Here is a 27457-nt window from a genome sequence, read left to right as displayed (position 1 = left end):
TAATTCATTTGTTTTCTCAAAACAGCAACCACGTTGCGAATGTAAAATGCACCACAGAGCTGGATCCCCCAGGTTTTGAGCGAGTATTTAAATCCCCTTTGAAAGGAAGATCTTAAATATAAAAAAAATGAGTTTTGGGGTCCACCCTTACTTTAAAAATCATTTTGAAGACTCGAAAACATTTTTAAGAATGTTTGGAGTACTGCTGATTTATTAAAATAAATCAGTCCCGATATATTAGAAAATATCTGAATATTATTATTTAAATAATATTCTCATAAAGATAATCCTTATAAAAATAATCGAAGTAGAAGTTTTAAAACTTATACTTGAAATGGATATTAAATAACCAAAGATATACTTATATGAAAGTACTATCTTTATTTGAATAATCGAAAATAAGTTTGATTATCGAAACATTATTCTTTAATAAAATAAAGAATATATTAATAAATAATAAGCGGAGTCATAATACCTCGAATGAATATTATAAATAATATTCATTAAATAAAATAAAGGAGTCAATACATCCTCAAATGACTATCCAATTAACAATCATTAAATAATATAAACTGAGTCATAAGCCCTCAGATGAATATTCGAAATAATATTCAATAATAAAATAAAGGAGTCATAAGTCCTCGGATGAATATTCAAATAATATTCATTAAATAAAATAAAGTTAACGAATAAACCTTATTCGATTAATAGTTTGGAAAGCTATAACCATATATATATAAATATATATATATATATATATATATATATAATCTACTCGGGATCCTCGACTCCCGGTTTTAGAAAATGTTTTCACCTTTGGGTCCCTATACTAAGGGTATATGCAAATTACCGCTATTCTCTAGCATAGGTATTATCAACTGAACCAACAGATATATATGACAAGAATACGAAACAGGCATGCATATATATACCATATCAGCATGCTTTAATATATCGCACATTTGCTAATTAACCAACATGCATCTATCGCAAGATAATGCATATACACATATACATCACAACAACAGTATAACGGATAGAAAACTTGCCTGAGCGACTGGGGGTTACGAATGGCTCGGGACGAGTCTGGTAACCTATAAACAACAAGTAAGTTGGATTTAAACCAAAGTCACTTGTAAATCTATACATTAACCAACTTAGACTATAACGCTCGCTTTGCGCTTACTGATTCTCTTAAGTCACTCGAGTACCCTCGGCTCCACCATTTTTAATAATTTAACCATTACGAGTTTTAAGGCGATTCCTTCGCGAGTGTCTTACCAACTGCCTATTACACCTTACATAAATGTTTCATACTTCAATTAGTCTTTTAAGGTCTTTAACCTATGTTTCAAAGTAAGGGGAGGGGTAAGGGTTCGTTCACGAAACGTCGTTACTTAAAACGGCCGTTTCTCCTAAACCGTTCATCGGAATCAAACGAACCACATATCAAAACGAAGCTCGTAACATGAACTATCTAAATATGGCAATGGTCAAAACCTAGCAGTGAGTTCAAGGGCTCTGATGTTAAGAACAAAAACAGTCTACGGTAAATCGGGCATTACGACGACTATGTTTACGCGATTTCCCAAATTTAAACTAACTCAAAACAACCACAATTCAACCCCAATTCACAACCCAATCCAAACTCCATCCAAAATACATTACAACAGCCCCAAACCAACTCATTATAATCCATTTACTTACTCCTAAAACTTGAATTTAAACTATACTACATTCTTTAACCAAATCTTAAGATTTCAACAATTCAATCACCACCATTCCAACCCAAACTCTTAAACAAACAAGTTTCATGCTTCACATATACTATACTACTCATAACCATTCCTAAATACTCAAAACTAAAGCTAGGGTTTGGAGTTTATACCTTCCTTGAAGCTTTTAATCCATGAAAGATCCTTGGAATGCCCATGGAAGCCTTGATCTATGCTTAAGCTACATTGTCCTTACAAATAAAATCAAGAATCAAAAATTTGTTCTTGAAAGTTACTATTCACCCTAAACTTTTAGGAATTGATTAACTAGGTAAACCTTGGATTCTTGGATCCAAACTTATAGCATAACTAAGTTATGAATTATGGAAGCTAAAGAAACAAACCTTATAATTTTTGAAGGTGTGTAGCTTGAGTTTTTGAAAAACTCCTCCTTGTTTTTCTTTCAAAAGCCGAGAGCAAGATGATGAAGATGAAAAAAAAAACTTTGTGTTTTGCTTTGATTTGTTTTGGTTGGTTGTTTTTAGCTTGCTTTTGGTTAATTACCTTTTTAACCATCAACTTTGTGTGGTTCTAAATCAACCACACCTCCTTCCCCCTCATGTCATGCTTATGTCACATTTGTTATGTCATCATCCCTTACTTGCCCTCTTCTCATTGGTTGGGTGACATCATCCCCTCTAATCTCTTTGATTAGCTTCCTAATTGTTTGCCTAATGACCGCTGATCTGTTATACGGTTCGCTTAACTTTCGTTTTCGTTTATCGTTTGAGGGATCATACCCAGGATCTTATTACTTGGGTTTCCTTAACCTTTCTCAATACATTATATTCCTTTTATGATCCTCTCTTAGAATCCTTTAATTTAAATCCTTTTTATCCTGTTACCTTATACTCAATTCTTTCCGTATCTAGTGGATTTCCGGGAAAAATCAAAGTGTTCGGAATTTGATTCTGACGATCTTTACATACACTTATATACCACATAGAGTACTAATAATATCCCAGAAGATCAATAACAGAACCCCTACATAGCGTGGCATGAAAAGTTTTCTCATTCAGCAAAACACAATTCATAAGGGTTTCAAAAATTTTCTAAAAATTGGGGTTATTACAATCTCAATCTCACAATCCGTACACACTTGGTTAACAGATAGACGCTCTCGATTTTCTAATTCTACAATCATAATCTCATTTAACAATTTAACTTATCAACAAAATTTTGAGAAATAAATGATCGAGTTGCTCCCGAATCTACTAGCACTTGAGCACATAAAGAATTCACAGTAAGCGTACCTGCCACAACATCAGTTTCCATAATAGCATCCTTTCATGGACATGTCATAAACTCTAGCCCCGGGAGGTTCATTCACTATTGGAGTAGATCACATGATTCTCAGCGCATTATTATCTGGAACTGGTGTTTTAAAATCCCTTGCTATGTGTCTTGGCTTTCCACACTTGAAACATGTAAACCCAATTGCTGGAACCTTTCCTGCCTAATTCCTAGTAGGCTGATCCTTGTTTGCTGGCTCTCTAGCTGGTCGATTACGGCACTCCCTTGAATAGTGCCCCTTCTGGTTGCATCTATAACAAACCACATTCAGCTTGTTGCAAACTCCTCCATGTTTCTTTCCGTATACCTAGCAGTCTGGTAGAGCTAACCTCAGCTGGGTTGGCTGGTTCCCAGTGGCTGGACGGTTGCCTTGTCCTCCGTCGCCTGCATTCTTCCTTCTGAAATTAAGATTCCTTTCGTGCTGAAACTTGCATTTCCTTTGATTAAAATTTTAAAAATTCCCTTCTTGGGATTGTCCCTCACTTCCCTCAAACTTCCTCTTTTTACTCTCCTTCTCCTTCTGTGACATTTCACTTTCTGTCTCCGCAATCATGGTTTTTTGCATTACTCCTACATACGTATCCAACTCAAATATAGCCACTTTCCCTCAGATCCATGGCTTAAGACCTTACTGAAATCTCTTAGCTTTCTTCCTATCAGTGTTAACATATGATGGCACAAACCTAGACAATTCCTCAAACTTACTTTCATAACCTGCCACTGACATATTCCCCCGCTTTAACTCCAGAAACTTCAATTCCATTTGATCCTAAACAAACTGAGGGAAATACTTCTCTAAAAACAACTCCTTGAATCTATCCCACGTAATATCATGTGTACCTTCCAATGTCTTAACAGCTTCCCACCAATAGGTGGGTTCATTCTTTAGATAGTAGCTTGCAAACTCAGTTTTCTGTTCCTCTCTCACCTTAACTAAAGCAAATGCTTTCTCAATATCCTTCAACCAAACTCTTACTTCAATAGGATCTAAAGAACTTTTAAATTTTGGTGGATTCACTGCCTGAAAAGTCTTAAGGGTTACCTGAGGATTGGCCTGTCTCTGTTATTGTTGAGTCAAATTATTTGTTGAGCCAAGATCTGAAGAATCTGGGCTACAGTTGGGTCAATAGGACCTGGATTTGCATTCTGGTTATTGTTGTCTTGGTTTTTATTGTTGGTTTCTTCATTCTGGTTGGTGGAACAGTTATTTCTTCTGGGAGGCATTTTCTGTAAAGAATCAAACAACTTATTTAGCCTTTAGATCAAATCCTTTTTTATGAAAAGTTTTTGTAAAACATAAATATCTCTTTTTGAAAACATTTTCAATGGTTGAACTAATAAATTACATGCTTCTTTATAGAATATAAATAATTAGGGGATAGGGCGCATGTTATCACAGGATTTTATAACTGATGCGCAAGTAAGATAAAACAGGTATTGTGATGTAAATAAAAATGCCAGAAAAAGGAAAAGTTATGATATATATGTCAATGTTTGGTAGTACAAGCATGAAAATATTTCAGCAAAAGCAAAAAGTACAACAGGCCTATCCACTAGTTAGTAAGTCTAGTCTATATATATCAACTGAAAGTCTGATGATACCCATTACACACTATTATGCATATAACAACTGTCACATCATTTCTGTTGTCTAGCTCCATGGAAACTCTGGTCCACCAAGCCTCACAAGATCCTCTAACACCTCTCTGGCCCATCCCATAATAGCATCTGGGGCCGCATACTCACACTTAGCTCCATGTAGTCTAGCCTCAAGTATTCTCCAGGTTATATGAATCTCATCCCAAAGCTCCCTCGCACTCCTATCAATATATATATTTCTTATAATATGTTGTAGCTCCTGAATCTGAGCCAACAAGGCCTCTAGCTCCAAAAGAAGAGCCTTATACTTATAGTATCGAACAGGGTGTAGAGTAAATTGGAAAGATGCACCTGCAACCAAATGTCCGGTAGAGTCAGAATCAGTAGGTGGGGGTCCTTGAATAGGTGGTCTCACACCAGGAGGTGAAATAGCTTCTAGTGGGGCAACCGTCACAACAAGGGGTAATATGGATGACATTAAGGGAAGAGTAGGGCGTGGATCAGATGATGGTCCTCAAACTGAAGGCTCCGAATGATCTAATGATATCGGGATAAAGGAATCTGCCATCGCTGATATCTGAAAATCACGATGCTAAATAAGAATCTCGAATTTGAACACGAATCATACCAAAAACTATTATTTAGTCACACTCAAGCTCTCGATGTCCTATCTTTCTCTTTCTTAATCTTAATCTTAACCCTTTACCCATTCTAGACAATATAGGTTGTGGCAGTGACTTATAACATGTATCTCTGATACCAAACCTATGACGCCGTCTGTAATAACCCCCAAAATTTTCAACTTTTTGTAACCCTTGTGAATAGTGTTTTTGCTGAATGAGAAAATTTTTCATGCCACACTATGTAGGGTATTCTGAGATTTTATTAGTGCTCTATATGGTATATAAGTGTATGTAAAGATCGCCAGAATCCAATTCCGAACACTTTGATTTTCCCGGAAATCAATTAGATACGGAAAGAATTGAGTATAAGGTAACAGGATAAAAAGGATTTAAATTAAAGGATTATAAGAGAGGATCATAAAAGGAATATAATATATTGAGAAAGGTTAAGGGAACCTAAGTAATAAGATCCCGGGTATGATCCCTCAAACGATAAACGAAAACGAAAGTTAAGCGAACCGTATAACAGATCAGCGGTCATTAGGGAAACAATTAGGAACTTAATCAAAGGGATTAGAGAGGATGATGTCACCCAACCAATGAGAAGAGGACAAGGAGGGGAAGATGACATCATAGCATGACATAAGCATGACATGGAAAGGAAGGAGATGTGGTTGAATTAGAACCACACAAAGTTCAAGGCTAAAAAGGTAATTAACTAAAACAAAAACAAAACCAAATCAACCAAGCCAAGCAAATCATTTTCATCAAAACACAAAATCATTTCTCTCATTCAACCAAGGCTTGCTCTCGGCTTTTGCCATTTCTAAGAGAAACAAATTTCAAAACTCAAGATCAAGGCTTCCTAAATTGGTAAGATAATTCCCTAGTCATCCTTATGCATAGTTATGGCTATATCATGAGTTTAAGCACCCCATTCATTCTCAATCTTCTTCAATAAATCAATGAAGAAGACAATGAATAGTGATTTCAAAGTTTTTAACTTGAATTTTTCTTGTTTTCCTTTAAGATCCAAGCATCCCTAAGACTTCTCAAGGCTTCTTAAGGCTTCCTAGCTACTCCCACCATTTCAAGGAAGGTATATCATCTCCAAACCCTAGATTCCTTTGTATAATAAGATGATTTTGATTGTTATGTTGATATAGTAGCTTAATGCTTGTGGTTTAGAGTTTGGGTTGGAGTGGTAGTGAAATGGAATGGTGAATCTTGTTGTTTTGGTTAAAAGAACTTAAGTATAGTTAAATTCAAGCTTAGGCATAAGTATAAATGTTAATATTGAATTGATTGGGGCTGTTATGATGTGATAAGGATGGACTTTGGTTGTATGAATGGGTTGAGGTTGAATTGTGATGGTTTTTGAATGGTTTAATTTTGGGAAATCGCGTAAACATAGCCGTCGTAATGTCCGATTTACTTTAGACTGCTTTTGTTCATAATATTTGGACCCGAGAACTCCCTGCTAGATGTTGACCATTGCCATGTTTAGATAGCTCATGTTACGAGCTTCGTTTTGATATGTAGTTCGTTCGATTCCGATGCACGGTTTAGGAGAAATGACCGTTTCAAGTAACGGCGTTTCGCGAACGAAACTTTTCCCCTCGCCTTACTTTGAAACATAGGTTAAAGACCAAAAAGGGTTAATTAATGTATGAAACAATTATGGTAAGTGTTTTAGGCAGTTGGTAAGACACCCGCGAAAGAATCGCCTTAAAACTCGTAATGGTTAATTTATTAAAAATGGTGGAGCCGAGGGTACTCGAGTGGCTTAAGAGAATCAGTAAGCGCAAAACAAGCGTTAGAGTCTAAGTTAGTTAAAGTATAGATTTACAAGTGACTTTGGTTTAATTCCAACTTACTTGTTGTTTATAGGTTACCAGACTCGTCCCGAGCCTTTTATCACCCCCAGTCGCTCAGGCAAGTTTTCTACCCGTTATACTGTTGTTGTGATGTATATATGTATATGCATTATCTTGCGATAGATGCATGTTGGTTATTTAGCAAATTCTTGCGATATATTGTAGCATGTGATATGGTATATATATGCATGTCTGTTTCGTATTCTTGCCATATATATCTGTTGGTTCAGTTGATAATACCTATGCTAGAGAATAGCGGTAATTTGCATATACCCTTAGTATAGGGACCCAAAGGTGAAAACGTTTTCTAAAACCGGGAGTCGAGGATCCCGATTAGATTTTATATATATATATATATATATATTTATATATATATGGTTATAGTTTTCCAAACTATTAATCGAATAAGGTTTATTCGATAACTTTATTTTATTTAATGAATATTATTTGAATATTCATCCGAGGACTTATGACTCCTTTATTTTATTATTGAATATTATTTCGAATATTCATTCGAGGGCTTATGACTCAGTTTATATTATTTAATGATTATTAATTGGATAGTCATTTGAGGATGTATTGACTCCTTTATTTTATTTAATGAATATTATTTATAATATTCATTCGAGGTATTATGACTCCGCTTATTATTTAATAATATTCTTTATTTTATTAAAGAATAATGTTTCGATAATCAAACTTATTTTCGATTATTCAAATAAAGATAGTACTTTCATATAAGTATATCTTTGGTTATTTAATATCCATTTCAAGTATAAGTTTTAAAGCTTCTACTTCGATTATTTTTTATAAGATTATTCTCTATGGGAATATTATTTAAATAATAATATTCAGATATTTTCTAAATATATTGGGACTGATTTACTTCATTAAATCAGCATTACTCCAAACACTCTTTAAAGTGTTTTCGAGTCTTCAAAATGATTTTTAAAAGTTAGAGCGGATCCCAAAACTCATTTTTATATTTAAGATCTTCCTTTCAAAGGGGATTTAAATACTCGCTCAAAACCTGGGGGATCCAGCTCTGTGGTGCATTTTACATTCGCAACATGGTTGCTGTTTTGAGAAAACAAATGAATTGATTACTTACCCAACGTTCGGCAAGTAAGCCCATCTAATTGAGTCGGCATAAGCGACAGGCCGGGGTACGGTCTATCAAAGTCTAAGTGGCTGGGTGGCAGTCCATCAACGCGTAAGAGGCCGGGTGGCGGTCCAGCACAAGGTCCTTATGTGGCCAGGGTGATGACCGGTGGGGGATTCATCCATCTACTAGTAGAAAAGGTTACTTATTGGTATCTTTGCCTCATTAGAAAGATATCGGGTTTATGCCAAAATTCTTTTCCTTTCCAAAAATTCATTGGATGTTACAAACTCTGTTCATACTTTACATAACAGAGGTTCCAGGAAATGTTTAAGAGATATATATGTGGATATATATCGGGACTAAATAAAGTATCTCGTAACTTTATTTCATTCAATAATATTTCAAAGATTGAATCTATTCAAGTCTTAACTTGTTGTCTCATCTATGGGATGACCTTTTTTTTAAAACCTATAATTCTTTGAACAGTGGTAGTTCAAGTAGCCTTATAAATGATATAAGTATAGTGAAGTATTTGGTAACTTCATCTTCCTTTAAGCTTATATCCAGTAAGTAATTATCTTACTTTTGATAAAGGTTTTCAGTAAGTTATCTATTAGATACTTGCATTATTGATTACACTATATATTATCTTGCGAGCTGTAAGGCTCACTCTTGCTTTATTTCTTCATCACACAACAACAGTTAGGAAGGATGGCCAGACTCCAGCAGACCCAGCGCAAGAGCGTGGGAAGCGCCCCGCGCCTTCCCGTTGAGATCATAGCTGCTATAGCTGCAGAGGTAGATCTATCTGTAGATCAGACCATCTACTTTTGAGAATCAATTATGTATAATTATAACTTGTGGCAGATAATGGCAATTAATTGTAAACTTATTAAGTAATCATTTTGGGTTGTAATAACTTTTAAATTATGGATTCAAAGACTTGTACTTATTTCAATTTCATCTCTGAGACTATAACGGGTTGTGGTGTGTGTTAGTGTGGGGTCACAGCATAAGGTTACTTATTATTAATTAAGTGAAGTGATATTATGGAAAGAAAGACCGTGACGACCCGGATCCCCGACCCCGGATCTGGGGGTGTTACAGAAATGGTATCAGAGCTAAGCGTTATAAATCTCAGAGATGATGCGACGATATAATAACAAACTCACAAAGATAATAAGAACTCTTGCCAAGTTCATGGTCGGACTACTTAAAGTAGTGCTGACAGTTAAAACCCTTACGGGAACCCTTATAAGTATCATGATAGTAACTTAGCTCGTTTAATGTGTAGGCGCCTGAGATAGAGGACCCTGAGATGTTCGAGCGTGAGCATGATGAGGCACTGCTAGATGTTGAGGATCAGGAGGAGCCTGAGATGGAGGAGGATGAGGAGGACCCCTCAGAGGAGTCAGAGACGGAGGTCATTGCTATTTCAGATGAGGAGGACCCCTCAGAGGAGTCAGAGACAGAGGTCATTGTTATTCCAGATGAGGAGGACCCGGATGAGGTCCCAGTAGCTGAGGAGCGTGTCGGACCTATGGTAGTGTATGCTGGTACCCCTTTACCCACACTTCCGGTGGTCAGAGCTCCTACCCCTCCACCACTATCTTGGATCCCTTATGAGGACAGCTCAGAGACCCATACTTCCGAGCCTAGGCAGACCGAGGAGGCACCCCCAGTGGCTCCGGATTCACCACCTCTTGACCCTGCCCACAGGCAGTCTTCGTTAGCCCATGGCTATGTGCAGGATGTACTGAGGACCTGATTGGCTGTTGCTGAGGCCCGACTGGATGAGGCCAGGAGGGAGTTGGATGCGGAGAGGGCGGGTAGGCGTACCCGAGCTTATGAGACTAGGGCTTCTATACCCCGATCCTTGCGGAGGGAGCTTACGGGGATAGAGCTCACATCCCAAGCGAGACTCAGATCTCTCCAGGGGGACAGGCATGGTAGGATCTCCAGGCGGGAGGCCGACTATATCTTCCGTCGTGCGATGGAAAGGGTATGGGAGCTGACCCACTCCGGTATGTGATTCGGGATTGACGATGGAATAGTCTAGTTGTCTAGTTAGCCGAGGCCTTAGTAAGAGCCAATTTTCCGGGATAGTTGACTTGTATATAGCATCCCTTTTTCTGACTACACAGATAGACTCTTGTGTATCACTTTTGGGACAGACGGCTGTAGCACTGTTGTACTTTTGACCAGATCAAACTATGTATTTCTCGCATTATGTATATATTTGTTTCCTTCGGTTCAGTTCCTTAGTGACGAGATCACTGTTTTTATCATTATTATTACTGCACTTCGTATTAGAACTTTCATAAAATAATAGAACTGCGATATACGTTCTCCCCATTATAAGAGCTGTGCAAGGCACAATGTTGTATATGATTGTGACCTAACGTTGAATTTCCCAATAATTTTTTTTATTATCAGAATCATGCCGCCAAGAAAGATTGGAACTAGGGCGAACCCTGGATCTGAGGACCAGGGAATCCATAATCAGGACAATAGAAACCAGGAACACAGTGAAGAGGAAGATGAGGATTATGTGGAACAGGATGACTCCCTGTATGAAGAGGAAGAGGAAACATATGATGTTGAGGGATTTGAGATAGAGGCTGAAGAAGGAGAAACTGAGGTTGAGCAACCAGTACCAAACCCAGGCATGGATCTCATGGGCCAGTTCATGCAACTCCTAAGGCAGAATTTGGAACGTCAACCCAACCCACCCCCTCAAGGAAATAACAATGCTGTGGCAAACTCTTTCAGGGCTTTTAAGTCCCTTAAGCCCCCTGAGTTCCACGGATTAGCCGACCCAGTTGAGGCAAGGGCATGGTTAAAGGAAATGGAGAAATCCTTTGAGATTCTGAGTACCGATGAGGCACAGAAGACTGTATTTGCTACCTACCTTCTGAAAGGAGAGGCTAACTACTGGTGGGAGGCCAAGAAAAACATGGAGACAGATGCTATTATAACCTGGGAGAGATTCAGTCAGTTGTTTCTGGGAAAGTATTTCCCGAGGTTTATGGAAAACCAGATGGAGCTCAAGTTCTTGGAGCTAAAGCAGAATAACTTGTCTGTAGCAGAGTACGAAGCGAAATTTACTGAGTTATCAAGGTTTGTGCCGGAGTTTGTGAGCACCGAGGAAAAGAAAGCTAGGAGGTTTCAGCAGGGACTGAAACCGTGGATTCAGAATAGGGTGGCAATCCTTGAGCTTACGGATTATGCCACTCTGGTGCAAAAGGCAACGATTGTAGAAGCCGGAAGTGAACAGATGCAGAAGGAAAGGGAGAAGAAGGGAATAAAGAGGAAAAGTATGAGCATGAATGGAGGTTCCGCAGGAAGGAGCTTCCCAACTAGATTTAATCGAGGAGCAGTGTCCCTACCGGGAAGGAACACTGGGTTTAAGCGGCCCATGACCGTGAATGTGAGCCAGAGTGGCCAGAAGTCAAGAATGTCCTATTCCAACCAGTCTCGACCCCCATTGCCAGCCTGTAACACTTGTGGAAGGATGCATTCTGGGGAGTGTAAAGGAAAGCCGGTAATCTGCTTCAAGTGTGGTCGAGAGGGTCACTATTCGGACAAGTGCACTTCGCCAACCCCCATTACCCGCCCAACCACCACTTGTCATCAGTATGGATGCCCGGGTTATTGGAAGAGGGAATTCCCAATGAACAAACCAGCAGCTTCGGGTGCAAGCAGGGCTGCTTCCAATAAGCCACCTACTGCAAGGACTTTCAACATGACAGTCCAGGATGCTATGAAAGATTCAGATGTGATAGCAGGTACCCTTTCTCTAAATTCAGTCAGTGCAAACGTTTTATTTTATTCGGGAGCAACTAAATCTTTTATATCAAGGGACTTTGCGCATAAATTAAGACTTAAAGCTGAACCCTTGATAAAACCCTTACAAGTAGAAATAGCCAATCATGAAATTATTCCTGTTAACCAGATTCACCCCGCCTGTGAGATAGGCATAGGGGAGCAATCTTTTAGTGTTGATCTGATTCCTTTTAAATTAGGGGAGTTTGATGTAATTTTGGGAATGGACTGGCTATCTAGCAATGATGCTCAGATAGACTGTAAAGGGAAGAAAGTTAAGCTAAATATCCCAGGGAAGAAAGAAGTTATATTTAGGGGAAAGAGGTAGACGCAGAAATTTTTGACCATGGCCCAGGCCAGAAGGATGCTACGAAAAGGAAATGAGGCCTACCTAGCCTATGTGGTGGACACACAGAAGGAGGTGCCCAACTTACAAGATATTCCAGTAGTCAACGAATTTGAAGATGTATTCCCACAAGACCTTCCGGGATTACCACCCGATAGAGTGATTGAATTTGTTATTGAGTTGGCCCCAGGGACGACGCCAGTTTCAAAAGGACCTTACCGGTTAGCCCCATTAGAAATGAAGGAATTAGCTATCCAATTGCAGGAACTCTTGGATAAGGGTATGATAAGACCCAGTGTGTCTCCGTGGGGAGCACCAGTTTTATTTGTTAAGAAGAAAGATGGGAGCATGAGGCTGTGCATCGACTATCGAGAGTCGAACAAGCTAACCATAAAGAACAGGTACCCATTACCTAGAATAGATGATCTGTTCGACCAGCTAAAGGATGCTGTTTATTTTTCCAAGATCGACCTGAGAACTGGATATCACCAACTAAAGATTAAACCCGAAGATATTTCCAAGACAGCGTTCCGTACCAGGTATGGGCATTATGAGTTCTTGGTAATGTCCTTTGGATTAACCAATTCCCCAGCGGCTTTCATGGATTTAATGAATAGAGTATTTAAGAAGTACTTGGACAAGTGTGTGATAGTTTTTATCGATGATATTTTGATCTACTCCAGGACTGAGGCAGAACATGCAGAGCATTTGAGGATAGCTCTAGGAATACTCAGAGAGGAGCAGTTGTATGCCAAATTCTCGAAGTGTGAATTCTGGCGGAATGAAGTACAGTTTTTAGGACATGTGATCAATAAAGAAGGAGTATTGGTCGACCCCTCCAAGATAGAGGCGGTCTCAAATTGGGAAAGGCCAACCACACCCACAGAGGTAAGGAGTTTCATAGGATTGGCCGGCTACTATCGTAGATTTGTACAGGACTTTACGAAGATCGCAGCCCCTTTGACACGACTTACTCGTAAGATAGAGAAGTTTGAATGGACGGAGAAATGCGAGAATAGTTTTCAAGAATTAAAGAAAAGGTTGGTAACGGCCCCGGTGTTGGCATTGCCGGACAGAAAAGGAGATTTTGTGATATATAGTGACGCATCGCATAAAGGATTAGGGTGTGTGCTTATGCAGCACGGTAGAGTGATTGCGTATGCATCGAGACAACTGAAGAAATATGAGATTAGATATCCTACTCATGACCTTGAGCTCACGGCAATAGTATTGCCTTAAAAATTTGGAGGCACTACTTGTATGGAGAGAAATGCGAGATTTTCACAGACCATAAGAGCCTCAAGTACATATTTACGCAGAAAGAGCTCAACATACGCCAGAGGAGATGGTTAGAACTAATCAAGGACTATGATTGTGAGATTCTCTATCATCCAGGGAAAGCCAATGTGGTGGCTGATGCCCTTAGTAGAAAGGAAAGACTCAGAATGATAATGACTTCGGAAGAATTGATAAGGGATTTTGAGAGAATGGAAATAGAAGTAAAGGTAACCGGAACCGGAACTGAAAAGCTTTTTGAGATCTCAATGCAGCCAGAGTTATTGGAAAAGATCAGATTGTGCCAAGAGAAAATAATGAATGAAGGCAGAGAGTCAATGACTGGAGAGGAGATCCATACTGAGAAAGATGATAAAGGGATAATGAGGTACTCCTACCAGATTTGGGTTCCGAATGTTCAAGAGCTTAAGGATGAGATTTTGGATGAAAGCCATAGTTCAAGGTATTCCATTCACCCGGGAAGTACCAAGATGTATAGGGATTTGAAGGAATATTACTGGTGGCCCAACATGAAGAGGGACGTAGCAGAATGGGTAAACAAATGTTTGACTTGCCAAAGAGTAAAGGCAGAGCACCAGAGACCCAGTAGACTTTTACGACCCCTGGAGATTCCCGAATGGAAATGGGAATAGATAGCGATGGATTTTGTTGTAGGCTTGCCAAGGACGAAAGCCAATCATGATGCCATATGGGTAATTATAGACCGACTGACAAAGTCAGCTCATTTCATTCCTATCAATGAGAGATACACAGTCGATAGACTGGTGGACATTTACCTTAAGGAAATAGTGACGCGACATGGAGTCCCAGCGTCCATTGTCTCAGACCGAGACCCCAGATTCAACTCCAGATTTTGGAGGAGCTTTCAAGAATGTGCGGGGACCAAGTTAAATATGAGTACCGCGTACCATCCCCAGACGGATGGGCAGAGTGAAAGGACCATCCAGACACTAGAGGATATGTTGAGAGTCTGTGCAATAGACCTTAAAGGAAGTTGGGATGACCACTTGCCGTTGATCGAGTTTTCTTATAACAATAGCTTTCATGCTAGCATCGGAATGCCGCCTTATGAGGCCCTGTACGGAAGAAGGTGTCGATCTCCCTTATACTGGGATGAAGTAGGAGAGCGGAAGATGCTCGGACCTGAAGTGGTCCAAAGGACCAAAGACATAGTGGATCTTATCAGAGGACGGCTTGTAGCAGCCCAAGACAGACAGAAGAAATATGCAGACCTAGCCCGAAAGGACAAGGAATATGAAGTCGGGGACTTAGTACTGCTAAAGGTATCCCCTTGGAAGGGATTAATAAGGTTCGGAAAGAAAGGAAAACTAAGCCCAAGATACATTGGACCTTTTGAGATATTAAGACGGATTGGAAAGTTAGCTTACGAGCTAGCCTTACCCCCTAACTTGCAACAAGTTCATAATGTGTTCCATGTGTCAATGCTAAGGAAGTATCATCGGGATGCCAGACACATAGTGGAGTACGAGCAGGTGGATATGCAACCAGATCTGACTTACGTGGAGAAGCCCGTAAGGATTATCGATAAGAAGGAGCAGGTGCTTCGGAACAAAGTAATCAAGCTAGTCAGAGTGCTATGGCAGAATCATAATATGGAAGAATCAACTTGGGAACTAGAGAGTGCGATGCTAGAAAAGTACCCCCATTTGTTTTCTATCTGATTCCGGGACGGAATCCTTTTAAGGAGGGGAGACTGTAATAACCCCCAAAATTTTCAACTTTTTGTAACCCTTGTGAATAGTGTTTTTGCTGAATGAGAAAACTTTTCATGCCACACTATGTAAGGGTTCTGTTATAGATATTCTGAGATTTTATTAGTTCTCTATATGGTATATAAGTGTAAGTAAAGATCGCCAGAATCCAATTCCGAACACTTTGATTTTCCCGGAAATCCATTAGATACGGAAAGAATTGAGTATAAGGTAAAAGGATAAAAAGGATTTAAATTAAAGGATTATAAGAGAGGATCATAAAAGGAATATAATATATTGAGAAAGGTTAAGGGAACCTAAGTAATAAGATCCCGGGTATGATCCCTCAAACGATAAACGAAAACGAAAGTTAAGCGAACCGTATAACAGATCAGCGGTCATTAGGCAAACAATTAGGAACTTAATCAAAGGGATTAGAGAGGATGATGTCACCCAACGAATGAGAAGAGGACAAGGAGGGGAAGATGACATCATAGCATGACATAAGCATGACATGGGAAGGAAGGACATGTGGTTGAATTAGAACCACACAAAGTTCAAGGCTAAAAAGGTAATTAACTAAAACAAAAACAAAACCAAATCAACCAAGCCAAGAAAATCATTTTCATCAAAACACAAAATCATTTCTCTCATTCAACCAAGGCTTGCTCTCGGCTTTTGCCATTTCCAAGAGAAACAAATTTCAAAACTCAAGATCAAGGCTTCCTAAATTGGTAAGATAATTCCCTAGTCATCCTTATGCATAGTTATGGCTATATCATGAGTTTAAGCACCCCATTCATTCTCAATCTTCTTCAATAAATCAATGAAGAAGACAATGAATAGTGATTTCAAAGTTTTTAACTTGAATTTTTCTTGTTTTCCTTTAAGATCCAAGCATCCCTAAGACTTCTCAAGGCTTCTTAAGGCTTCCTAGCTACTCCCACCATTTCAAGGAAGGTATATCATCTCCAAACCCTAGATTCCTTTGTATAATAAGATGATTTTGATTATTATGGTGATATAGTAGCTTAATGCTTGTGGTTTAGAGTTTGGGTTGGAGTGGTAGTGAAATGGAATGGTGAATCTTGTTGTTTTGGTTAAAAGAACTTAAGTATAGTTAAATTCAAGCTTAGGCATAAGTATAAATGTTAATATTGAATTGATTGGGGCTTTTATGATGTGATAAGGATGGACTTTGGTTGTATGAATGGGTTGAGGTTGAATTGTGATGGTTTTTGAATGGTTTAAATTTGGGAAATCGCGTAAACATAGCCGTCGTAATGTCCGATTTACTTTAGACTGCTTTTGTTCATAACATTTGGACCCGAGAACTCCCTGCTAGATGTTGACAATTGCCATGTTTAGATAGCTCATGTTACGAGCTTCGTTTTGATATGTAGTTCGTTCGATTCTGATGCACGGTTTAGGAGAAACGACCGTTTCAAGTAACGACGTTTCGCGAACGAAACTTTTCCCCTCGCCTTACTTTGAAACATAGGTTAAAGACCAAAAAGGGTTAATTAATGTATGAAACAATTATGGTAAGTGTGTTAGGCAGTTGGTAAGACACCCGCGAAAGAATCGCCTTAAAACTCGTAATGGTTAATTTATTAAAAATGGTGAAGCCGAGGGTACTCGAGTGACTTAAGAGAATTAGTAAGCGCAAAACAAGTGTTAGAGTCTGAGTTAGTTAAAGTATAGATTTACAAGAAACTTTGGTTTAATTCCAACTTACTTGTTGTTTATAGGTTACCAGACTCGTTCCGAGCCTTTTATCACCCCCAGTCGCTCAAGCAAGTTTTCTACCCGTTATACTGTTGTTGTGATGTATATATGTATATGCATTATCTTGCGATAGATGCATGTTGGTTAATTAGCAAATGTTGCGATATATTGAAGCATGCTGATATAGTATATATATGCATGCCTGTTTCGTATTCTTGCCATATATATCTGTTGGTTCAGTTGATAATACCTATGCTAGAGAATAGCGGTAATTTGCATATACCCTTAGTATAGGGACCCAAAGGTGAAAACGTTTTCTAAAACCGGGAGTCGAGGATCCCGAGTAGATTTTATATATATATATATATATATATTTATATATATATGGTTATAGTTTTTCAGACTATTAATCGAATAAGGTTTATTCGATAACTTTATTTTATTTAATGAATATTATTTGAATATTCATCCGAGGACTTATGACTCCTTTATTTTATTATTGAATATTTTTTCGAATATTCATTCGAGGGCTTATGACTCAGTTTATATTATTTAATGATTATTAATTGGATAGTCATTTGAGGATGTATTGACTCCTTTATTTTATTTAATGAATATTATTTATAATATTCATTCGAGGTATTATGACTCCGCTTATTATTTAATAATATTCTTTATTTTATTAAAGAATAATGTTTCGATAATCAAACTTATTTTCGATTATTCAAATAAAGATAGTACTTTCATATAAGTATATCTTTGGTTATTTAATATCCATTTCAAGTATAAGTTTTAAAGCTTCTACTTCGATTATTTTTTATAAGATTATTCTCTATGGGAATATTATTTAAATAATAATATTCAGATATTTTCTAAATATATTGGGACTGATTTACTTCATTAAATCAGCATTACTCCAAACACTCTTTAAAGTGTTTTCGAGTCTTCAAAATGATTTTTAAAAGTTAGAGCGGATCCCAAAACTCATTTTTATATTTAAGATCTTCCTTTCAAAGGGGATTTAAATACTCGCTCAAAACCTGGGGGATCCAGCACTGTGGTGCATTTTACATTCGCAACGTGGTTGCTGTTTTCAGAAAATAAAGGAATTGATTACTTACCCAACGTTCGGGAAGTAAGCCCATCTAATTGAGTTGGCATAAGCGACAGGCCGGGGTACGGTCTATCAAAGTGTAAGTGGCTGGGTGGCAGTCCATCAACGCGTAAGAGGCCGGGTGGCGGTCCAGCACAAGGTCCTTATGTGGCCAGGGTGATGACCGGTGGGGGATTCATCCATCTACTAGTAGAAAAAAGTTACTTATTGGTATCTTTGCCTGATCAGCAAGATATCGGGTTTATGCCAAAATTCTTTTCCTTTCCAAAAATTCATTGGATGTTACAAACTCTGTTCATACTTTACATAATAGAGGTTCCAGGAAATGTTTAAGAGATATATATGTGGATATATATCGGGACTAAATAAAGTATCTCGTAACTTTATTTCATTCAATAATATTTCAAAGATTGAATCTATTCAAGTCTTAACTTGTGGTCTCATCTATGGGATGACCTTTTTTTTAAAACCTATAATACTTTGAACAGTGGTAGTTCAAGTAGCCTTATAAATGATATAAGTATAATGAAGTATTTGGTAACTTCATCTTCCTTTAAGCTTATATCCAGTAAGTAATTATCTTACTTTTGATAAAGGTTTTCAGTAAGTTATCTATTAGATACTTGCATTATTGATTACACTATATATTATCTTGCGAGCTGTAAGGCTCACTCTTGCTTTATTTCTTCATCACACAACAACAGTTAGGAAGGATGGCCAGACTCCAGCAGACCCAGCGCAAGAGCGTGGGAAGCGCCCCGCGCCTTCCCGTTGAGATCATAGCTGCTATAGCTGCAGAGGTAGATCTATCTGTAGATCAGACCATCTACTTTTGAGAATCAATTATGTATAATTATAACTTGTGGCAGATAATGGCAATTAATTGTAAACTTATTAAGTAATCATTTTGGGTTGTAATAACTTTTAAATTGTGGATTCAAAGACTTGTACTTATTTCAATTTCATCTCTGAGACTATAACGGGTTGTGGTGTGTGTTAGTGTGGGGTCACAGCATAAGGTTAATTATTATTAATTAAGTGAAGTGATATTGTGGAAAGAAAGACCATGACGACCCGGATCCCCGACCCCGGATCTGGGGGTGTTACACCATCCAAACTCGGGTCAGAATTTTGGGGTTCACAACACAAACACACATCCATTATATAAACTTGTTTATGAAAATAATATATGCAATGACCTACTTACCATAGCCACGGATCGTAACAGGTTAAAGTACGCCCACAAGCCACAAACTTATTTATATTACAACGTACCAAATCCCAATTTATTTATCTTATAACTGAAAATAAAATAGCCTTACAAACTTTCAACTAAAACTAAGACAAACATCCTCTGCTAGCTTATTCTATTTAAACCTGGAAACCTAGCTCACATACTTTTGTAGGGATCCTCGCTACCACCAGTTTCCTTTTTAACTGGAAAAGAACATAAACAGATTCGCAAGGGTGAGCCAACTAGCTCATCAAGTCATAATGAAAACACTGAGATCAAATAATGATCAATTGAAATGATATAAAGAATCAAGTTTCTTGATAAAAAATGACTAGAATTAGATATTCACTTTTATTTTAAAAACCAAGGTTATGCTGCTGATCAGTCACGCACTAACCCTAATCAAGGTTCACTGATCTACTCTTTATACTGGATCAAAGGCACACATCGGCCTATCATGACCACAAATCTGGTCCGACCATGAATCTGGTCCATATTTAAAACAATCCAATTCTATAATAACAACATGATAAACAATATAAATTAATAAAAATAATCATAACTAACATTTATCTCGAAGCATATGGTGATTCATAACACCATAAAGGTATAACGAGTTGTGTATAAGGATTGGCTTAAAGCCTGGGAAAGAATCAGATAATAGAAGAACAAAGGTTTAAGGGTTCTAAGGATTAGCCATCTGAGGTATAAGGTATGAAGGTTTGTATATTAAGCAATTCTGTTTCAGTGATCTGTTTATGGTATATATATATTTGTGGAGTAGTATCATATATATATGGTTCGTATCTGGGAGTTCAACAATTAACGGTTTACAAAGAATAAGGCTTACGGCTCAAAGATCAATAAGAAGAATCAGGGTTTAGGGTTAAGTATTTCAAAGCACTTGCAATATAAACAAGAACTATTGGGATGCTTAACAATATATATGAAGAAGGTTTGAGAATACTTTCCTTATTTCAATCCCCTTTCACTTTACTTGTACTCGTCTATTGATTCTCACTCATTGACCACTTGATTTCCCTTTCTACGTCTCGCTTCCTCTGTTAGACATTACAAGTATTTAACGATACTTATTCTCGGCTCATTATATTTGTTACAAGCTTCTATCTACCCATGCTTTCACCCAAATCTGATAAGTAGACTTTATATGTACTTGGAACGCTTCATTACAAACTTAAGTTGGTGTTTTGGACTCAAGTTATTGGTATTTTTGATGTGTTTTTTTTGCATTTCATGCTTCATTACATGAAGAAAGGAGCTTTTAATTGAAATATGTTGAAAAAGGTGAGGATTGGAAGCCAAGGCCATGTTCATCTTGAAGAGCATCTTGAGAGCTTCGCGTGGACTATTGGATCATCAAAATCAGACGAACGGAACTCAATCTACAGTCAAAACAAGAAAAGGAGCCAAAATCCAGTAGCACGACGTGCCCGTGCTGGCATGCGGGGCGCCCGCGCCAGACTTCCAGAAATAGCGTGCACCCGCGCTAGTATGCGGGGCGGCCACGCTGGTCCGTTTAGCCAGATTCTTGATTCAAGTCCGTTTTGGAGATTTTGAAAGCCCAGTTCGATCCTGAAGCCTATATATACCCTAAATAAGACGTTTTTAAGGACAAGGAGACCAGGGAGAGCCATATGAAGACCTAGAGAGCACAAGACGGCTACGGAGAAGAAGACATTTTTTTTCTTTATTATAGTTGATACTTGGATGCTTATTTTCGACTTGTCTTTGAACCCTAGTACTCTTATATTTTTTATTATCATGCTTTTATTGGAACCCATGGTGATGATGAGTTCGGTTATGAACTAATCATTATCGTGGGGTTCTAACGGATTTAATTATGGATTTCTATAGTTAATTTGTTCAATATTTTGGTGTGTGGTGATTGATTGATATCCTAGTATTGGTTGTGCTTATTCGTCTTATGTACGTAGCTAACATATAAGATAGTGTGGTATCTCTTTTGAAGCGACAGTGAAAATAGAGATTTAGAACTTGCCATGCTAGCATAGGTTCATATATTTATTATACATGTTTCGTAGGTAATTTTAACCATCTTACTTGCCCTATATAATCACGATAGATAACTTGTTCATTAAACCTTTATGTTGTAAAATTCTATAGACATATAGGGTCTCAACATAATTGGTGTCTATTCAGCATCTATCTCTTTTGTGGATGTCTGGTAGTAGGCTATTCGTACATCGAAAGTTGGCGTTAACTAGTTTTGTGTTATCTAATTAGTTGTCATCACCATTACATGCTAAGGTTAAGAACAATGACTTTGAATGAAGTATTTAATGAAGTTAGAATCCCATGTTTATCTTATATAGTTAATCACTTTTATTCTTAGTTAATTGCATGTTAGTTTAATCTTAGCCATATCATTGTTGCATAAGTACATAAATTGAACTTTACCTAAACCAGTCTCTGTGGGAACGAACTAGAAAGAATTCTATATTACTTGCGAACGCGTATACTTGCGTGTAATTTTAGCACATATTTTCGCCCTAACAAGTTTTTGGCGCCACTTTCAGGGACTTGGTGTTAATTTTTAGTCTATGTGCTTGACATCAGTGGTCGTTAAAGTTCACTGACTCAGATTCTTTTACTTATAGGGTTTACTTGTTTGTGTTTCAAGCACTCATTACAATGGGAGATCCAGCAGCACCAACGAAAGCGTTGATGGATTTTTCTCAACCCAAGATCAATGACATTCAATCTAGCATTGGCAGGCCAGCGACCGCAGCTAATACCTTTGAAATCAAGCCTGGGAAATTATTCTTGTATTATATCATATCTATAATAAATTATATATTTTAATATGTCATTTATGTGTAATTAGCTATAAAACCCTAACTGTTACATGCTATGTATATTCTCTATCGTCCGTGTATTTTCACGGTATTTTACAGATATTTTATTTTGAATTTACAGCTTTCGTATCAAATGTTATAAGACCTGAACTATGATTTTATAAGCTAATATTTCAAATAAAATAATGGGATTTATTTTTTATAAAACGGCTTGAACCACTATGTTATTTTGAACATCTAGATATTTTATAAATTTTCTCGTTTTGTGAAAAATTACTTTTTCGGGCCCCATTGGGTGTTAAAAACCTCACAAAAATCACATTTTTTTAATAAAAATATAGGACTTTCATTTATATCATTTCTTTGTATTTTTGAATTATTCACAATTTTTGGGAATTTTTGGCATATATATTGTATATGTAAAATATTTAAAAATTAAATTTTAATACTAAAAAATTATCAAATAGGAGCCAATTAATTTTAATAGATATATAATTAGGGCCTTAATTTTAATTAGGAGTATTATTTTACCTACTATAAATATCCTAATTTTTATTTATTAGTCATTAAAAAACAGAAAAATACCCAAAATTCTCTAAAATTAGGGTTCTTGAGTTCGAGAATTAAATCGTGATTTTGATCGATTCTGGAAACCAAAAGGGGTCGTGTTTGTGCTCAATCTTCATCATTTTTCAAGCTCTATTCAATCCTGTAATCAAATCGAATCGAGGAGGTACGAAACTCAAACTCGATTATGGGTTTCATGAACAGATTTGGGTTTTTAATTTCTGGGGATTTTTGGATGTTCTTGATGGTTGTTATGTGTTTATAAATGTTGGTACAAGCTATATGCATCATCAATTTCATGCTTTATTTACGGGTTTGATCAATTCAAATTTTAGGGTTTATACAAGTTTTAATTTGGGTGTTTTTGATTTATTGATATTTGGATTATGGAACTTATATGATTAGTTTTGTCTTGTTAAGTAGTGAATTTTAAGTATTTTTATATGATTTTAAAGTTCAGGATAGTTAGTATGTGTTCATTGGGTTTGACCCGTTTTTTATTCGGGTTGAATGATTTTACGAACTATATGATGGTTTTTGGTTCTTTTGGATATGGTGGATAGATTCCTCGTGTCTTAAGCTTTGTTTTGATATATAAAACATCGAGTTTTAAGTTCAGGTTAGTTAAATCGGATTTTGGCCAAACTTTAAGTCGGTTTGATCGGATTACTTAGCCTGAGGGTTATTAGGTGATGTTAATGGTTGAATAATGTTTAGGAAAGAATTTTGAATCGATTCCCAGTAAGAAAGAGTAAAACGGTTCGTGATTTGGCCTAAAAATGACTTCATCGGAATCTGGAAAAGCTCGTCGAAGTTGGGTGGTTTTCAACAGAGAAGAAGACACAGGCATCGTCGATTGTTGGTGAAGATGGTGTTGGACTGCTGTGTTGATTTCAAATGAAATTGACACAAAAATGGAGCAAAACGTAGTTGAATTGAGGGGTAATTAGGCTGGCCGGAAAAGAGGTTGGTAACCCAAATCCTCACTGGATTCTGGGTTCATACCGACCCTTTTTCTGTTCTTGCAGACCCGGTTTCAACCCGGTTTAAAACCCGGTTTTGATCCAACTAAACCCAAATCTATTTACTGAAACTTGTTTCTGGAAAATTATTTTTATTTTTATTATTTATAAAATCAGTTTTTATATATTTTATAAATTGATTAATTAATTATTTAATTAATTGATATATATTATAAATAATTCTGAAATATTTTCTAAAACTCAGATTTAATTATTTCTTTCTTTATTTATTATTTATTTTAAAATGATTAATTATTTTGATAATAATCAAATAATTTTCAATAAATCATAATAAATACATTTTAATTCCTAGAATTATGAAGAAATCATTTTTAATTCTGATTTTTCCCAAATAATTATTTAAAAATATTTTAGGATCCAATAATTAGTAAAAATTATTTATATTGAATAATAAATTGATTTATCTGTAATTATCTAATATTAATCAAACCGTTTATCCGATTCGAGCAAAACGAAAGCCCTTTTACTCAAAAAAATGATCTATTTTCATTAAAAACAATATTAAATCCTAATTTCTCTTAGAAACTAGTTGACTTTTTATATTTATTCAATTATAAGCCTTATCGCGTATAGAGATGAGTCCGATAAATTTCAAAAAATAGGAAACGAGTCGGATAATGATTAGTTAAGCGCATAGCGAGTCGATTTCGATTCCAAAAATTATTTTAAACCTAAAATGACTATGTGACTTATGTTCTTATGTGTATTATGTGGTTAATCGAGTCTTATATGTTAATAATTATTATACGAGTCAATAATATGCGTATGGGTTGACGGTAAGAGCTATATGGAGTCAGTTTGAGACGTGATGAGGATACGGGATGACTAAATAGGTGTATTTCTTTGATAAAAGCAGAGCCAGCAAGGCGAGTCGTGCCGGTGATAGACGACAGTGAAGTACTTGGAGTAAATCGCGTGAAAGGCAAGTTTTTCCCCTATTCTAATTTCAGAATAGTGATATTACTTCAGATTCTAATCACACTTGAAAACTTTTGATTCCTAATCATAAACACTTATACACAATTGTTATTATTTCATTCATATTTCATTTCGATTCCTGATTTCTCCTTTTCCGTTGAAATCTCTATTCATATTCCCATAGTTATACATATATATTGATATATTCTAGTATTGGAATATATCAAGGCATACCGATTGTTCCGGTTGCTCCACTATGGACTGGATAGTGACGTTTGGGATTAAGTTTACACTTGATCCTAAGGACCGGAAATTAACCGGATCATTGGGATGGGTCGTAGAGCCTGGTTACCCGACTGGATCTATATAGTGAGATATAGATCTGCACTGTATCCTGGCTTATCAGGTATAGGTGCGAACTTGTTGTTGAGTGGCATTTATGACACTTTATTACACTCCTTAAAGATTTGAATTGGCGTAAATGTACTCAAGTTGTTGGTGTTTTAATGTATTTTCTAGTGTTTTTGTATTTCAGGCATTATTCTAAGAATCAGGTGAATTAGCATTATTTTGGTTCTAATATGGTGTTAGGATGATGTCCAAAGAATAAAGCTCTGAAAGCCAACTCGATTGCAGCGAGAATTAAACAAATTCGGAAGTTTTTCCAAAAGCACGGCGCGCCCGCGCTGGTCTAGCGCGCGGCCGCGCCCATTTGTCAGAAAGCCAGTGCGCCCGCACTGATGAAGCGCGAGATTGCGCCGGGTCGGGATCCCAGAATCCTGATTCTAGTTGATTTACAATTGGAGGACTTCTATCTTGCATGGGCTGCTATATATACTTAATTAAAGAACATTTTCTAGAGAGACAGATATACCATAGCACAAGGAGAGCCGTAAGAAGACCGGGTTAGAACGATTCAACGAAGATGAAGAAGATCTTATTTTTAATTATAAATCTTTGTTCTAAGTTATAACTTGGATGCTAGTTTTCTTATTTGTCAACGTTACTCTTGTTTCGTACTTTGTTTAATTATTTATTCAGTATAAAAACTACGTTTATTATACCTGTAATAACCCCAATTTTTGGGAAATTTTTGAAACCCTTATGAATAGTGTTTTTGCTGAATGAGAAAACTTTTCATGCCACACTATGTAGGGGTTCTGATATGGATATTCTGAGATTTTATTAGTACTTTATATGGGATATAAGTGTATGTAAAGATCGTCAGAATCCAAATCCGAACACTTTGATTTTTCCCGGAAATTCACAAGATACGGAGAGAATTGAGTATAAGGTAACAGGATAAAAAGGATTTAAATTAAAGGATTATAGGAGAGGATCATAAAAGGAATATAATATATTGAGAAAGGTTAAGGGAACCTAAGTAATAAGATCCCGGGTATGATCTCTCAAACGATAAACGAGAACGAAAGATAAGCGAACCGTAAAACAAATAAGTGACCAAGAGACAAGCTTGTACAAGAAGCCAGGGATTGTGACATCATCAAACCACAAGGTGTGGACAAGTGGGAGCATTATGACATGTGCAAGGTGACATAAGCATGACATGGGAAGGAAGGAGGTGTGGTGGCTTTGTAACCACACAAATTCAAGGGCAAGAAGGTAATTGACTAAAGCAAGCACAAAAACCAAGCAACCAAGCCAAGCAAATCATTTTTCATCAAAATCAAAAAGAAACCAAGGCATTGTTCTTCATGCTCTCGGCCAAAACAGAATCAGAACACTAAAACTGCTGTATCTCCTTCATTTCTCACTCAAATATTGTGTTCTATAGCTCATTGGAAAGGTATTGAGATGGCCTACAACTCTTGTTCACAAGTCTCGTCCAAATAATCATGGTAAGACCCTCATTTTTACAGTTCTTTAAATCGGACTTTTAGAAACTTCAAAGCCTAACTTTGTGTTCTTGATTTCTTTGGAAAGATCAAGCTTGTAGGAGGCTCCCTAAGGCTTCCTAGCAACTTAACACCTCCCAAGGAAGGTATAAACTTCAAACCCTAGCCTTTACTTTATTTGTTAGTAAGTTTAATGGTTGGTGTTGTGAAATGAGAAGCATGGATTGTGATTATTAGTAGTTTGGTTTGATTTGGAAGTGTTTTTGGTAATTGAAGCTTGATTATAGTTCATAGGTCGTGATTGTGGTTGTTTGAGTTGAAAACCTTGGAGATTATGGACTGATGTGGTATGGTTTAGGTGAAGTTTTGTTGTATTGATGGTTATGAGTTGGTTGGTGGTTAATTGGAGTAGTTTAAACATTGGTAATCGCGTAAACATAGCCGTCGTAACGTCCGATTTTCTTTGGACTGTTTTTGTGCATAACATTAGGACCCGAGAACCCCCTGCTAGATTATGACCACTGCCATGTTTAGATAGATCATGTTACGAGCTTCGTTTTGATATGTAGTTCGTTTGATTCCGATGCACGGTTTAGGAGAAACGACCGTTTCAAGTAACGGCGTTTCGCGAACGAAACTTTTCCCCTCGCCTTACTTTGAAACATAGGTTAAAGACCAAAAAGGGTTAATTAATGCATGAAACATTTAT

The sequence above is a fragment of the Apium graveolens genome, chromosome 6, assembly GCF_009905375.1.
Source record: "Apium graveolens cultivar Ventura chromosome 6, ASM990537v1, whole genome shotgun sequence".
NCBI lineage: Eukaryota > Viridiplantae > Streptophyta > Magnoliopsida > Apiales > Apiaceae > Apium > Apium graveolens.
This window is presented reverse-complemented; position numbering follows the sequence as displayed.